The sequence below is a fragment of the Microtus oregoni genome, unplaced genomic scaffold (genome assembly GCF_018167655.1).
Source record: "Microtus oregoni isolate MIOR12 unplaced genomic scaffold, Mior012 000009F_ref0000495, whole genome shotgun sequence".
NCBI lineage: Eukaryota > Metazoa > Chordata > Mammalia > Rodentia > Cricetidae > Microtus > Microtus oregoni.
In genome coordinates, this window is record NW_024543068.1 from 8,484,881 (window position 1) to 8,502,767 (window position 17,887).

At 38.4% G+C, this 17,887-nt stretch overlaps 1 protein-coding gene across 34 annotated transcripts in view; it reads right to left on the bottom strand.

Moving 5' to 3' along the window:
* Nrxn3 (neurexin 3) overlaps positions 1-17,887 on the bottom strand; it is a 1,564,636-nt gene that overhangs the window by 347,559 nt on the left and 1,199,190 nt on the right. The window lies entirely within an intron of this gene.

Below are 17,887 nucleotides of genomic sequence, written 5' to 3' on the forward strand. Positions count from 1 at the left end.
TCATAGTGTGTACCCTATGCTACCTAGGCGTAGTAAAGCCATCTGAGGCCTAAGATGGGTGGACTAATATCATTAGGAAGGAAAAGGAATGCTGGCAAGTAAACAAGAGTCAGATAAAACGAAAGCTGTCTTTTCTAAATTTAAAGGCTCTATCAAGGCTGGTGAGATGGAGCAGCTGGTTAAGACACGTGCAATAAAACCTGGAGACCCGAGTTTGTTTCCCAGAACCTATTTAGAGGTGGAAGCAGAGAATTAACTCTACAGGCTTGCCCTTTGAGTTTTCAGTACATGCCCACCCCACAGCATACACACACACACACACACACACACACACACACACACATGCATGCACACATGCACGCACAATACACTTTTAATAATTTTAATACAAGATCTCCTGAGTAAATCGGAAGCATGTGGGAGGGTTGAAGGGGAAAGGAGAGGCAGGGAGGGGAGCAGAAAAAATGTAGAGCTCAATAAAAATCAATAAAAACTTCTGAAAAAAACTTAATAAAAAATTAAATGACTTAGTTGAGCTACATATTCTGCATTCGTCAAAATATTACATTTCCTTAGTTTTCTATGATTCTGAGACTCAAATCCATTGCAAAATATGCAAGTGCTTTACTTCTGAGCTGTGCCCTAATGTCCATGTTCAATATTTTTGTTAGAGAGTATTTAAATAAGCATCATAGGTCCTGCTAAATTTACTATATCTCACCTACATTACTCATAAGTTCTATTAAATTGCAAAGTTAATTATCCTATATATAGATATAGATATATAGATAGACATATCATTATAGTAAAAACTAACAATCTTTTCATCTTCTTTTCTTCTTTTAGCATCTTCCACAGGTAGTGACCTAATCTTCAGAACCCTAATGTATTCATGGAGAAAATGGAGCTAAAGCTGCCGGTTTAATTGCACTGTGGAGAGTAAATGAGCTGATACAGGTGAAATGGCCAGCGCATTTCCTAGACAATAAATAAAACACCAAATGCAGAAGTGATTACAAAACACTGCAGGCCATCAGAGAGGCAGCCTTGGCCCCAAACAGAGCCATTTTCAAAGGAGTTTACTCACCTATGTATAGTAGTTCACATTTAATAAAGAATGGGATAATTTTATGAGCATTAGGGGAATTTGTAGCTATCCAAGCTAAGATAATGACAGGGGTAATTAAATTCTCTGCCCCATTACACATCATTTGGAGGCATTAGGGGATTTCTTTTCCTTAGGGGATAACAATAAATTCAAGCTGTCCTCCCCCAAAAGGAAGCTCCAAAAGATGAGGTGCAGGGCCTGAGAGAGCTACTCGCAAGGCTTTCATCTGAGGGTCACAGGCATTCACAGGGTCAGCGGATGGTTTGCTTGCATCTGACCTACCAGTTATCCGGTTACCAATCTGAAAGTGAAATATCCTTCCTCGGTTCACACATTTGCGCAGTTTCTCCCCCGCTAGTGGTGCCATGTGTGAAAGTAGTGGAATTTTGGGGAGATGGAGTCTTACCGTTGAAATTAGTCACCTGGAGCAGGCTTTGTGTCTTTATTGACTGACCCGACTTCCTATGTTCTCTTTCCTTTCTGAGTGCAAATGCAATGTGATCCCCTAGCCTCCTCTTCCTGCCCACTGTGGCATTCCCTGCCTGCTGCTATGTCTTCCTGGCCTTGATGTATGAAGTATCCCTGAAACTGTAAGACAAATCAAACCCTTTGGCTCTTGAGTTGTTTCTGTCGCGGTGCTTTATCACAGCACTGAGTGTGTAACTGAGACATCGATCTCATTAGAAAAGTAAAAAGATTGTTTGAAGTTGGTAGAGGGGTATAGTGGGAGAAACCTATCCCTTTGTACAACAAGTATACACTAATTTAAAAAAAAAAAACAGTTCAATCACATCGACATGTCTTTGTTACTCTTTCCGGGTCCCTAATCACAGCCACTCTGGCTCTGACCTCTCATTGACCTCTCAATTCCTCCCCTTTTTAAGCAGGTGGTCATGCCAGTAGCATCATGGAAAACAATTACATTGTTCAACGAGATGGCTCAAGGTGTCAACATGCTCACCGCCAAGTCTAAGGATCTGAGTCTAGCATGGACCAATCCCTACCCGAATGAAAGTTTAAAAAATGTTTGTTTTTTTTTTTAAAGCAATTATACTTATTTCAGAAATAGAGACACAGGGGCATTCTCTCATTTGTTATTTTCACAATTCTATGAGGTTGTCAGGATAATATCCATATTCTCATCATTTATGCAGGGCAGTTGCTAAATAATGGTGATAATAGAAATGAATGCTATTTTTTCGGGTTTTCGTTTGGTAACATCCATGAGAAAAAGCAAAGGAAGAAATAAAAATGCTGATAATAGGACAAGAATGACCAAATTTACATGTTTGTATAAGATAGTTATATGTATATAACTATTAATCATGACACAAATATGTCTTATTAAGGGGACATGACTAAAGGGTCCTGAAAAACAGCTCAGCCTCTACTTAGATTTGAAAACCTCTCCCAATTCCTTTGATTTCTGTAATACCTTACTATCTGGGTGATCCTATGCCTTCTAGCATTTTCTGCTTTACCTCCCCTTTCTTTTCTTCCTTCATCTTAAAAATTTACTTATGTATTTCCCAGGTCTGCACTCAGATCCTTCTCTGGATATCTTAGCAACCCTCAAAGCCTCTGCTGTTATTGGAGGCTATTCCACTTTCTAACATCAAGCTGATAATTTATCTGGGGCCATCACCCATTTTTAGTTGGATATTTCTAGCGATTAACTTTTTGATATTTTCTATCACCAGAATTAAGCACTTATTTATTTTGACATAAACTGTTTTATGTATGTTGTGTTTGGATGTTTGTTGGTGACATCACAATTTTCCTCACTATATATTCCTCATCCCTCTCCCTTTCTGTGCAACAGCTGGCAACACCTGCTTTTCCTCTCTGAAATGTCCTTTGTTCCCATTCTTGTTACCTTCCTATGACCCATGACCATCTAGTAAGACTTAAAAATACTTTTCTTGGACCTTCTAAGCAATGCAGTTTGTTCACTTTGAGCCCACTGAAACACTATTTACCTTCAGCAAGTCAAAGCAATTTTCTCAAAAACTGAAAGGTGCAAATTCTAGATTCAACTATCTATACATATTACACTAAAGAAAGTCAAAAGCGAGACCAGTTAGGGGTAGGATAAGGTCAGTGAGGGGAGAAGGGGGTGGACAAATGTATTAGAGGCATAAATATAAAATATATATGTGTGTATATGTATGTGTGTGTCATAATGAAATCAATTACTTGGAAATTATAACTTTAATTAAAATACAAACTGGGTATATCCTCTTCTACCCCACAGGCTTTCAGTTATCTCCCCTTATTAGAAGCAACATACCATCAGTACTGCATTGAAATCCTTCAAGCTAGGTCTATAAAATATCTGGAAAGAAAACAAAAATAAACACAAAAACATGCCTTCCATTATGTACTGCGGACCCGGTCCTTGCTAAGCATTCACACATACGTTCCTACAGCTCTCCATGCCTGCAAGCAGCTTTATAACAAGCACCACATCTTACCCAGCAGTCAAGTGATGCTTTCAAGGCCATGGAGCTAGTTAAAATCCCAGCTAAAATCAAATGAGATCCTGCTTGTCTCTACAACACCAACATCATCTTCTTTCTGCTCATCCCCACTGTTTATTTCTCTCATAGCATTTATTGTACTCAAATGGATCTCCACACTAATTTGAAAATTCGTCCTGTGTTACATTTCTTTGGTCTACTACTCAAGTTAGCATCTTTACCTAAAGTACTTGTTCAGGTTCCACAAGCTAAAATCAGCACCACCACCTCTTCTGTGTATATTTGCAAAAACTTAGCGCCAGCACTGTTCTCACCTTGCTTGGCATAAAGCTAATCGTGTGTTAAAGCAAAATCATAGGTATGGCTATAATTCTGGAGGTTAAACTTCATGTCTCCAACAATTGCAAATGAATTGCTGTTTAATAACTATACAGTGAATTAAAATGATCATGCGGATGCTTTCTACTCTGAATCTTTCATTAGTATTATAATCATAATTAAGAATCAGGACTGGATTTAAAAGCCCATTCAGCTGTTTATTGGCAATGACATCTTGGCAAAACTCTGGCTTCGTTAAACAAGAGTTGCCTCATTTGTGACATGAAGATTTTAATAGTGAACGCCCCAATAAGAGATGCTAAGCAAAGTTCTTAATGAAGTCCTGTGCTTGATATTTTATCCATCAATATTATTGGTATTAAAACAATGAGAATAACACAACACCTCTGGATAATACTTTCTCAAGTAAATGTCAGCAATAACCATCATTAAACAAATTGCCATGGTTCAGAAAACTGTAATAAATGTAAACTCAATCACTGGCTAGTGAGAGAGTCAAATATAGACTAAGAGACTTGATTGTTAACCATCCACTGTCATCCTGAGTCTCAAATGGCTGTGGGATGAAGGTTGGCTTGGATGGATCAACAAGACTTATCTAAATGTCTTTAAGCGATTCTAGGCTCCAAAGGTGTTACCTCGAATGGGAAAGTCGGGTCTGGCTGTCAGTAGAATCTTTGAGGCAAATTCAGTTATACAGTTCTGTCAGCCATCTATCAGGGAAATACTAACAAGTTAAAACAGCAGCCATGACAGCATCACAATCTGAGAATATGATGCTGTGGAGTGGGTGGCTAATGAAGTCCCCCATCAATGCGCTCGGTTTCCTTGCCTTCTGAGTGCAGCCAGCAATCTAAAATCCATCATCTGTAGCTTCAGGGTGGCAATGAGTTATTGCTTTCCTGTTTACACTGAACAATACCCCAGGAGTAATGGCTAGAAACAGTGTAAGCAGTGAGACTCAAAGATAATTCATCTCACTGGCATGTCCAGCAGTGTTAAGTCAGGCTTGCCATTAAGGCACACCAGTGCCAGCACTCACTTGATGGCATCTGGAGTTTGTCCAGCATATTGCATTTGGCTCCTATTTTAAGAAAGCCTCTACTATGCCCTTGTTTGACAGTTAGGATGACCAGAGTTACACAGGTTATCAGCCATCAGACTGACATCTGGATTCTACATCCTATGCTAAAGGGTCACTCCACATAACGAATATAGTTTGGTTCATTCATATTAGTGACTTTTAATGAGATGATGTCTGGGGTTTTGTTTTCGCAAAGGCTGTTGGGCAGACTTACAGAAATACTTTAAGAGAAACTTTACATTCATTAATATTCTGGCATCAAGTCAACCTGCTTCTGGAGAATTAAAAAACATTTAGCTTGAAATCCCAAAGACCTGATTTAAACGTGACCATAGTTTAGGAAAATGAAGTGAAGTGTTTTCTCCAAACTAAATAGTTAATTGGGGAAAATAGAAAATCCATTCCTGACTAAAACAGTGTCTAAGCCAAGAACTATGGAAAAACTTTTAAGTCCTTGGCTTATACTTGTGTGTGTGTGTGTGTGTGTGTGTGTGTTATCTGTGTATATGAGAGAGATATGTGTGTGTGAGAGAGAGAGACAGAGAGAGAGAGAGAGAGAGAGAGAGAGAGAGAGAGAGAGAGAGAGGGGTATACCCATGTAGCAGATTATGGACAAAAGAACAGATGCACAAACTCAGTGTTACTGTTTGGCCCTCATTATCTTATTCCCACAAGACAGGATCTCTCACTTAACCTCAAGGTAGCCTGGCAATCATCAGCCAGGAGACCCCAGGAATCCTGATGTGCCACTACTCACATGTCTGAGGTTGGAGATACTCATCTGGCCAAACTCGATGATGTGTGCTGTGTTCTTTATTCATGTTCTCCTACATGCACAGTAGCCCTGTTAGCATTGAGCTGTGTCTGTGTTCTTAAATTCTTATGGGCTCTAGCTAAGTCAAGATTGATCATTGCATCCTCAACACAAAGCAACTTATCTGGCACAAACTAAGCAACCTATTTGGTACAAAGTAAGGGCTTAGTGTATGTACAATGGATGATGGCCATAAGTTTCATTCTCTTAATTCTAATTTTTCAAACTTCATATTATACAGACACTGAGAAAACTGAAGGGTGCCATTCTAAGGTGCACTTGTGCAAAGGATAAATGAGAAAGATGCAGACAAACGGCTTTTTCCTCTTCTATTTACCTATCAGACATCAAATATTTCCTATATACTTTGCTGGTGCAGTTTCTAAAATTCCATTATTATGCATTTTATTTGCATATTAAATTTATTATTAATTTTCCTTAACTTTTGGAGAATTAGAATCTACGAATATTTTTTATTTTTTAAAAAGAAAACAAATATCTTTTTTCATTTTATTTACCAATCCAAATTCCTACTCCTTTTGCTCCTCCCAATCTCTCCACCTACCCTCTACCCCATGCTCCATCTTATAAGGTAAGATACATTATTTTGGTACCGTATCTATATCCACGGTATCCATCCAAAGAGAATAGGTTCCATAAAAGCTATTACAAAGTATTGGGTTAAATCCTGGGGCCACTGCCAGTGGCCCAGCAGTCTGTTCCAGCATTCAACTGTCACCCACATTCAGAGGGACTAGTTTGGACCTATGCTGTTTCCTTTCCTATCCAGCTGGAGTTGGTGAGCTCCCATTCACTCAGGTAAACTGTTTCAGTGGGTGAAGCCACCATGGTCTTGACCTCTTTGCTCATATTCCCACTCCTCCCACACTTCTTTAGGAGCTCAATCTAGTGCTCTGATGCAGGTCTCTGACTCTGTTTCCATCAATTGCTGGATGAAGGTTCTATGGTGACATTTAAGATATTCATTAGTCTGACTACAGAGCCAGTTTGGGCACCCTCTCCACTAATGTTTAGGGTTTTAGCTGGGATTATCCTTGTGGATTCCAGGAAATTTCTCTAGTGTCAGGTTTCTTGTTAGCCCCATAATGACTCCCTCAATCAAAATATCTCTTTCCTTGTTCTCATTTCTGTTCTTTCTTCATCTCGACTATGTTCTCCTCATCCCTCCCCTTCTCCACTCATCTTCCCCTTCCGCCCTCCCTACTCCCCCCACCCCCATGCTCCCAATTTTGTCAGGAGATCTGGTCTATTTCCCCTTTCCAGATGGATCTATGTATGTTTTTCTTAGGGTTCACCTTGTTACTTAGCTTCTCTAGGGTCATGAACTATAGGATCAATATCCTTTGCTTTATAGCTAGTATCCACTTTTAAGTGAGTACATAGCATGTTCACCTTTCTGGCTCTGGATTACATCACTCAGGATTTTTTTTTCTAGTTCCATTCATTTGCATGCAAATTTCAAGTTATCATTGATTCTTAACAACTGAATAGTACTCTAATGTGTAAATGTGCCACATTTTCTTTAAACATTCTTCAGGTGAGGGTATTTAGGTTATTTCCAGATTTGGGCTATTACAAATAATGCTACTATGAACATAGTTGAACAAATGTCCTTATAGTATGATTGAGCATATTTTGAGTATATGCCCAGAGTGGTATTGCTGGGTCCTGAGGTAGGTTGATTCCCATTTTTTTTTTTTTTGAGAAACCACCATACTTATTTCCAAAGTGGTTGTACAAGTTTGCATTCCCACCAGCAATGGAGGAGTGTTCCCCTTACTCCACTACTCTCCAGCATAAGCCCTCATTGGTGTTTTTGATCTTAGCCATTCTGACTGGTGTAAGATGGTATCTCAGAGTTGTCTTAATTTGCATTTCCCCGATGGCAAAGGATATTGAACATTTTCTTAAGTGTCTTTCAGCCATTTGAGATTCTTTTGTTGAGAATTCTCTGTTTAGCTCTATACCCCATCTTTTAAATTGAGTTATTTGGAATTTTGATGTCTAATTTCTTGAGTTCTTTATATATTTTGGAGATTTGGCCTCTGTCTGATATGGGATTGGTGAAGATCTTTTCCTATTTAGTAGGCTGCCTTTTTGTATTATTGACTGTGTCCTTTGCTTTACAGAAGCTTCTCAGTTTCAAAAGATCCCATTTATTTATTGTTGCTCTCAGTGTCTGTGCTACTGGTGTTATATTTAGGAAGTGGTCTCCTGTGTCCGTGCATTGAAGGTTACTTCCCTCTTTCTCTTCTATCAGGTTCAGTGTGTTCAGATTTATATTGAGGTTTTTAATTTAATTTGCATATTACTTTATTATTATTTCCATTCACTTTTTGGATATTTAGAATCTATGACTATTTTTAGATCTTTTGGTTTACGGTTTATTTTATGGCAGCTGCTATTCAGATGTATAATCTGGATACATTCATATGAGAAGTATTGTTCTAACAAGGATTTGGTTCAGCTCAATCAATCTCCAAGTAAAATATCACATTATTTGTGTCTATTAGGTCCAAGCTATTTTGATGCTATCCTTATATAGAAAGGGTTTTCTTTCTATGGCTACTGCTTACTGTGCTTGGTGCCAATGATGATACTAATGATGTCACTTTGTTGCCTTGTTTCTCCTTCTTCTTTATCCCCTTCACCCTTTCCTTTTTAAAGTAACAGATTTCTATTTTATATTAGAAACATAATGAAGGCACCAGGTTTGGGAGCATTGCACATTTCCTTTAAGCCCAGAGTTGCAGGAAACATTATACCGAAAGGGAACTGAAGCATAGCTCACCACATAGAATGAGACTGGGTGCAACATAAGGAGGGCCAAAGATAGCAGCAGGCATTAACTTCTCCTGCAATTTAATCCAAAATTTTCCAGGAGACAGAATTCTAGTTTCTAAGTCTTAGGCTAAAAGGTCACTCCAGACCTCAAATGTAAATGTGAGGCCAATGATTAGATGTCACTTTCAAGTTATTTCATAAAATTGGCTTTTGGTAAGATATGGTTTTATTTGATATTGTTGTTTTGTTTTAATATTGTTTATTTGCAGACAGTTCCATCAGATTTATAAAAATACTTTCAAAGAAAATGTACATTCATTTATAAAATATATTCCTCTTTTTGTTGATGTGTGTGTCTAGTCTATGTACACACACTCTGCACACATACTACCTTAGTGTACTTTTCATATATATTTCTTCAAGGAAGCTATCCTTCTATATTTGTGCAGGATTTCTTTGTCACAGACAGTTTTAAGTAATTTATTTCAATGGATTTTCAGGGAGAGTTGAGAGCATCATCTTTTTATTTCCTTTTAAAAGAAGAGGCCCAAGTGCTAGATGGTAGAGTCATTTTCTCAAAGTGACTAACTTACTTCCTAATACCAGCAATGAACCTTCAATCCAAATCTTGTGGTTTCAAATTGAGACCTTTGTACCTGGCACACTACCCTGAGGTCTATGTATGGAATGGAAATCCACAGAATTAAAAGAAACCATCATGTATGGAATCAAGATTTGGGAAAACATTCCTGATCTTTCAGGCATATAGTTGCCAGTGGTCCAGCTTATGTAAGCAGTCAACTCAGTCCTGGCTCCCACTGCCTCTCCCAGCTTCTCCAACTCTGCTGGGAAGGCAGAGCCAAGCTGGGAGCTGCAGGGAGCATGCCCACCAAGCCCTCTGTGCACAAGTGGCTAATGATCTGGAAAAGCTCCGAAGCCCAGAAACCCCAAAGAGGCCTTTTCCAGTAAGAACAAATAGCAGTGGAAGAGAGTGTTAGCCAACCTGCGGTGCACAGCACTCCATGGGAACAAGATTGCCTCTGCTGGACACCTTTGTATTTCTCTTGCTCTTGCCCTCATCTCCTGCACTGACAGTCTCTAAACAGCAACAACATCCCTCTGTACTCCTTCGGACATCCCCTTAAACAGAGTCCAGAGTCCAATCCAGTTCTGTCAATGGCCAGATCCAGGGATGAAACTGATTTACCAGCCATCTAACTTCACTGAGAACTAAGCTGGCAGATGTCAATGCTTGGCAGTAAATATTCATGCAGAGACAGCCAAAACGAGGCATCCAGGGTGAATTTATAGATGCAATAGACCGGAGGAACAGACCATTTATCACATTCCAGCTCCACTCCCTTTTATTCTCAAGGAGTCTCTTTGAATATCATAAATTGTGGAGAAACAATATTATACAAGACAAACTTAATAAATACTCAATTTCCTCACATCTGACCCAAGAGATATTACCAAAACTTTTTTCTAGAGGGCTGAGTTAAGGGAAGGAATGTGGCCAATGTGGCCCAGAATCTGTCCTGACAGTGTTCCTTGGTCTTGCCTACCTCACTTTATGCCAATATCTGCATTGTAAGTCAAGAAGGAAGTTGGTGGACAAGGTTATAGATTCTCATCAAACAAAGCAGATGTCCTGACACATAAACTTTCACTATTCCTGAAAGACTTGTAATTAAAATATGAATACAAGAGAATTTGCTATAAATTACACACAGGGAGAAAGAAATTAATATGATGTCTTTTTCTACACCGGCATTAATGACATAGAGAGAGGCTAATTGCTGCCCAGTTCTCTACGACCTTCTGTTTTATAGGTGGTGAAAGGAGGCTGTCAAAAACTGCCAGAAGCCACAGCATCACTTCCTGGTAATCCTTTCTATGATCCTGTGAAGGTGAGCGTAAGATGACACAGCTCCACATAGCCGAGATGGGGACAAGAGGCAGATGTGTCGCCACAAGTAACACCAACTGCTCTTCAAACTGATTAAATCAACAGTAGATTTCACCAGAGGAAAACTTATATTCGAAGCAATTATTTGTTCAAACTTCTCAGCTCCGAGACATCTTCCCTCCAAATAATCATATTTTATGCACAGGAACTTCAACAGAGATCTTTTTGCCTTTGTCAAACACACCCATTTATGATTTCATTAATATCTTTAGCAACAACTGACGTAGAAAATATTGTACCATTGAAGTCTGAACCCCAAACAAAGAATGTTAACTAATCTGAAACAAATAATTCCTAAGTTATTTTGATCTCTTGGCTTTTCGAGTTTTTAAAAAAGGATTCAAGTTTGTCATGTTTAATATTGATTGCCAAAGGCCACTTAAGTCCCGAGAGTTGTAAGACTTGAAGATTAAAAAAAGCATCAAAAAGGTGGAAGAGGAAATCTTGCTTCCTTGATCAGAACAACTGATAATCTAAGCAAATTATAAAATGGAAAGCAAACAAACAAACAAACAAAACCTTGCCCAGAACATCTATCCAATTCAGACTAGGTATATCTCTCTCTCTTCTTTATTACAATTAAATATCTTCATTTTCCCCAAGGTTTCTCTATATAATACCTGAGTTTGATCCTCCGGAACCCACATAAAAGCTTGGGATAGTAGCATATGCTTGCAATCTCAAGATTTGAGATGTAGAAATAGGAGGGTCCCTAGAGACTGCTGGCCAGCCAGTCAGTCTAGCTGAATTGGCAAGTTGCAGGTTGAGCTTGGGACTCTGTCCCCAAAAGGTAGCATGCAAAATTTTTAAACTTTTAACTAAAAAACAAGTAAGGTGGAAAACAATTGAGGAAGGCACTTGAAACTGACCTCTGGTTCCCACACACATATGCAAACATGTGTGTGCATACACATAGATACACACGTATACACAGACTGAAATGAAAGTACTTTAAATGAATTAGTGAATGAATTGAGGACTTGCAGTAGAAGTTTAAGAAGAAAACTATTTTCTTGAAGAGATTTTAATGAGTGGAGATTTCAGAGAAGCACAGGAAAAGGGAAAATTCATGTGAGTTTAGGACTTAGTAAGTAGTTGAAAAATGTACAGTGTGCACCTACAAAGTCCATGTCTGCACCTGGGACAGACATGACTAGTTGAAACCAGAGCTCCTTCATTCAGAATTCATCCATTGCTCTCAAAACTCTTTCCAAGGTAAAGATGACACAGAGAGACTAAGAGGCACAGAGAGCTGGCAAGCAAGAAGACTCTTTGCTATGGGGACTATCCTAGAGTGAGCGCTCACCACTGAATTCACTAGACTCACTGGTATTCTTGAAGAGCATGCTCTTTTTATTCTGATAAGCTAAACGGAGGGTAAAAATAAATTCCAATGACTGTTAGTATTAAGAAAAAAGACTTCAAGAATTCATAAGAATTATTTTCAATGCCAATTTACAAGATGCAATTTTTCTCCTTCTGGCTATATTCTGTCTCTCACTGTTGCTTTATTTCTTTTTCTTACACAGACAACAGATACTGTATTCACTGCATATCAGTCTATACTTTGTTGTGCATCTAATTTAATTACCCTGACTATCACTATAAGTAACACTGAGCTTCTCCTTCCACAATTAACATCCAAAGTCAAATAATGATGCTTAAATTTTATGCAACCTCAGTGGGCACACATCTGTAGCAGATGCTTGACTCTTGTCTCATGTCACTGCAGTTGACTTCCCTGGTCTGGAATGACATTGTCCCCAGATTTCATATGCTGGAAAGTTAATAGCCAATGTAACAATGTGAGAAGGAAGAGATTTGGGGAAAGAAGACTGAACTTGAATGGTGGTTTCCCTCTCTTCTCCCGTGAGAGAGCACATCCCTCTCCTCTACATGACAGGGTGTACTACAATGGAAGTTCAGCCATGAAGCCCTGATCAGCCAGGAACTAGCCTTGGACTTTCCAGTCTTCTAAGAGAAATTGTGAGAAGGAAACTCATATGATTTATAAATTGGTCAATCTCAGGTGTTTTGTTACAATAACACAGACTAACGCAGCACAGGTGCCTTGCATTACCATAACTTTCTTTGTTTCCACAGTGAATTATTCAATTCAAGTGGGCTACTACACTGAACATGCAACTCTGGAAAGAAGTACAAATTGGTGCATGAGGGTCTTCTTTCTATGTGTTGATTTTATTGGTTGAATAAAGAGACTGCCTTGGCCTATTGATAGGACAGCAGCTTAGATAGACAGAGAAAACAGAACAGAATGCTGGGAGAAAGGAGGCAGAGACAAAGAGAGATGCCATGAAGCTGTCAGGTCAGACATGCTGAATCTTTCCCGGTAAGCCATGACCTCATAGTGACATACAGATTATTAGAAATGAGTTAAATCAAGATGTGAGAGTTAGCCAATAAGAGGCTGGATATAATGGGCCAGGCAGTGTTAAATGAGTACAGTTTCCATGTAATTATTTCTGGTATAAACTATCCAGACTGCCGGGAGCCAGGTGGCGAGATGTGGCCCGCCGCTCCTTTTACAACAAGAAATGGCCAAAACTATTTGTTGTTGTTTGTTTTGATTTAATGTTCAACAACCTTAGTGAACAGAGACTTGTGAATAACAGGTACTTTGAATTCCATCACCCCCAGGTAGGTGTCTACAATTAAGAAAAATAAAAATCCTCCTATTCTCATCTCCATGCATCCCCAGTCCAGCCACGAGAATAGATTTCTTCTATTTCCCCCTCCTCAGGAGATCAATGGGTCTCCCCTTGAGTCCTCCTTGCTACTAATCCTCTCTGGGTCTGTGAATAGCAGCATAGTTAATACCCTTTACTTTTCAGTTAATATCCACTTATAAGTGAGTATATTCTATGTTTGAATTTCTGAGTCTGGGTTACCTGACTCAGTATGATTTTTTTTTCTAGTTCCACCTATTTGCCTTCAAATTCCATTATGTCATTGTTTTAAACAGTTGAGTAATATTCCATTGTATAAAATGTACCAGAGTTGCTATAACCACTCTTCAGTTAAAGAATATCTAAGTTGTTTTCTGGTTGTGGCTATTATAAATAAAGCTGCTATAAACATAGTTGAGCTAGTGTCCTTCTGGTATGATTGAAGATACTTTGGGTATATGCCCAAAAGTGGTATAACTGGGTCTTGAGGTTGATTGATTCCCAATTTTCCAAGAAATTGCCTGGCTTTTAAAAACCCATTAATCGTTTTGGGTTGCCTTGCTTTAATACAAGGGGAGGAGCTTAATCCTATCTCAACTTGATATGCCATGTTTTGTTGATACTCATTGGCAGCCTGCCTCCTTCTGAAGAAAAGTGAAGTAGTGGAGGGAGTGGAGGAGAGGTCAAGGAAAGGAATGGAAGGCGAGGTGACAAGGGAAACTGAGGTCAGTATATAGAATAAATAAATAAACTTAATTAAAAAAAATAAAAACAAGTGATTGAATGGCTGTGGGGAAGAGATACTGTCACCCTACTGGTGAGAATGCTAACTAGTATATGAACTATGGAAGTCAATATGGAATTGCTTCAAAAAATTGAAAATATTCCTGGGGAAGTAGTTCAGTGGCAGAGAACTTGGTTATCATGTGTGAGACACCTAAGCATTGCTGATAAATAAATGAAAATATAATTATCCATAATCTAGATATACCATTCCTGAGTTAATGCTTGAAAGACTGTGTCAATATGACCAAGACATACCCTCATATCCAAGTTTATTGCAGTCATATTCGTAAAATCTAATAGAAATACTGTATGTCTGTCAGCAAAAAAAAAATGGGTAAACAGCATGTGGTACATGTATACACTGGGATTTCATTCAGCTGTTAAAAAACTGAAATCATGACATTTGCCAGAAAATATTTTTAACTGGAGACAGCTATGCTAAGAAATTTATTGGACTCAGAAAGAAAGCATGTTTTCTCTAACATGCAGACTCTGATTTAAAGAGTGTGTGTGTGTGTGTGTGTGTGTGTGTGTGTGTGTGTGTGTGTCTTAAGTAGAAAGGGGACTGTAATGGGAAAGGAGTGGAAAGAAATGAATCTTCATTTATAAACAGATTTATTTTTTTTCTATTTGTGATGTTTATCTGTCTACTCATAGTCATGTGGTCTCTAGCAAAGAGATAAAGAGGGTTTAGTTCTCTGAAGTTGCCATGTGGGAAGTCCTTCTATATATGTGTTGCTTTTATAGGATAATAAATAAAGCCATTTCGGCCAGTGGCTTATCAGAGTGAAGCAAGGTGGGAGATCAAAGCAGATATAGAAAGAGAGTAGGCAGAGTCAAAAAGACGCCATGTAGCTGCCAAAGGAGACAGATGACAGAAACTTACAGGAAAATCACGAGCTTCATGGCAATACATAAAATAATAGAAATAGGTTAATTTAAGATGTAAGAGTTAGTTCATACAAAGCATAAGCTAACAGGCCAAACAGTATTGTAATTAATATAGTTTCTGTGTAATTATTTCAGTTCTGGGCAGCCAGAAATAGAAAAAAAAATGACCTCTGCCACAGAGCTGGAGTTGCAGGTAGTTATAAGCCAACCAACATGGGTGTTGAGGAATGAACTTGGATCCTCCAAAAAAGCAACAAGAGTTCTTACTGCTGAGCTACCTTTCCTTCCTCCAAGGAAAGGATGTTAAGGAATTAGAAAGGGCTGTGGAAGAGGAACGTGAAGAGGAGCACAGAATGATGACGTACATATAAGAAAACACCAACAAGAAACTCTCTACTTTGTATGCAAACTTAAAATACAAAACAACCAATTTAACTAGGTTTTTGAAAAGACCCAGTGTAGAATGAAAGCTTTTGCCTCCTTCCAATCCATTTGCCTTCTACAATGACTCCTAAGAGCTTTTCTTTTAGAATAATTTTCTTAGTACAGTGAAACAAAACATTAAGGAAATGAAAGCATCCTTTATAAGACTGGCAATGGCTCAGGAAGAAATCTAACCAGCATTTATTATTTTGTTTTCTTGATGTCTCTACTTAACTCTTCAAAATTAGAGGCTAGATTTTACTACAATGTCTTGATTTTTCTCTTTTAATTCTTTTATTCTGATTGTATTAAGGAATACAGAAAAAAATCAGACTCATTCGCAGATTAAACACAGTTTTAAGGGACTGGAACAATGAAGGTGCTAGCGTTTATTAAAAGGTTTATTAAAAGGCAGGGTAGCCAGTTTACCTCCTTCAGAAACTGTATGGATTTTCTCACATTGCAGTAGGAAAAAATGACTCCTTTATATTTCTTACTCTAGGTTTGGAAGGAAACATCTTTGGGGATTTTTCAGGGTTTTGTTAATAGCAGCCTCACTGATTTTACAAGGTGATGCTACAGAGTCTGATGGAAATTTTCTTGTGACTATTTATTTTTATTAATAAACTAATAGTTAATATCAAAAGTAAAAAGCATTTTTATAAAGAGAATATCCACTAATAAATACAGAAAATGCATATTACTTGAACGCAAAAGCATGGTTAGAGATGCTTTTCAAACACACCAAAGGGTTTGTATTTAATAAAATATAGTGTTCTAGTTTCTCTGAGCAGTTCTCAGTATCCACAAATGATTTGTATCCAACTCCCTATTACATTCCAAGCAAACTGCCAAATAGTGAGAGGGAAAAAAAACCCTCCTTCTTATGAGTGAAGACACCATACCAAACATGAAATGCTTAGAAATGGATACACTGACAGTATATTATCTGATGGTTAAAAATTAAAAAAAAAATGTTTATGACTAGGCCAAATCATATTTTTTAGGAAGTCACACTGAACAACAAAAAAGATAGAGAGAATATAAATCACCATGAAAATGCAAGTGAACTGGTAATAATAGCCTAGTTATAGCTGCCATGAAATAGTCATTAAGTTATATGCAGCATAAATCTCTCAGAGTTTCATAAATGACGGTGGTGGCTCTTAGAGTCTAAATAAAGATAAACTGTAGTGACGGAGGCTTCCTCTCTCTTTGCTCCCTGGCGTAGACTTTATAATGTTTAAGCTCCAGCTCCTGGCACCATATGGCTCCTGGAGCATCTGAGAGAGAATTAAAAATCTGCAACTCAATTTCACATTTACTGACGGACGAGCGCTTTTTGGAGCCCAAGGAGAGCTTTGTATGTCTATCTTCCAGACAACCCTGGCAGAGTACTGCTTTGGCCGAGCCTGTTGCTGCCGACCCAACTTGCCAGCATCAACTCTGGAGCTGGACAAGGAAAGTCTACATTCTGCTTTCTGGATCTGCAGATTAGCAAAAAGTTTGGTTCAAAGATTTCCAGCCCGTGCCCCCTTTCCTCTTTTGTGGAGATTGCCACTAATCCCAGATGATCTTTTTTCTTAACTGCTTTTCTCCTCTGCTATTTGCACTGAGTCCTTTCTGCTCCAAATTAAATCCATTCTTTCTAGCCCTGCCATTGCTAACTAATGAGAACAATTCCTCTCCTTGCTCTTGGTGGCTACACGTGGGGTATTCACAAACGAGAATCATATCTTTCTTTAGCCTACTTTCCTAACTGTAGACTGCACAGGTGATAAAATGGGTTAATTGTTGCTATAAAAATATTTTCTATCCTCGTAAGGAAGTAATTTTTAATCCTCCAAATCATTTTAATTTCTTTGTTTTGCATGATTCTCTTATGATCTGCAGAGGCTGGGAGTAAAAATTCTACCCTCGCATAAACACAAGATCTCAAGGGAAATGTTAAGTATGCAATATACATGCATAACTCAACTTGGTCTTGGGACAATTTTCTTTGTGTCATGCCTGCTCTACTATTAGAGCCATAGCTTGCATGACATATCCCGTTCATTCCTGTGATCACATTTGCAGCCCAGCTTTATGAATGAATTCTTATTGGAACAGACTCACCACATCCTAAACTCACACTGTCTATAGTAAAACCAACAGACTCTATAACCTGCAGCATCCATAATGGCGATATACTGGTCCTTTAGAAAAAGTTTGCCAACTGCAAGCTTAGGATGTTACTAACATTCCTCTTGGCTTTCCTTCTTGCCAAATCTCAGTTGAACCAGAACAGATAAATCTCTTTCCAAACCCAGTGGGCATCTAAGAGATTCACTACAAGACCAAAGTAAACAGTTAGCCACAACAGTCTAGAAGGGACCATTTTCTTTCTTGTTACTGAGGCATATTACTATGGCAGTTTAGACAATTGAAGGTGGTCTTTGAAAGACTGTGCACCTATGTTGCATTTATGTAGAATATTCTCTTGTGTTTATCAAACTCACACC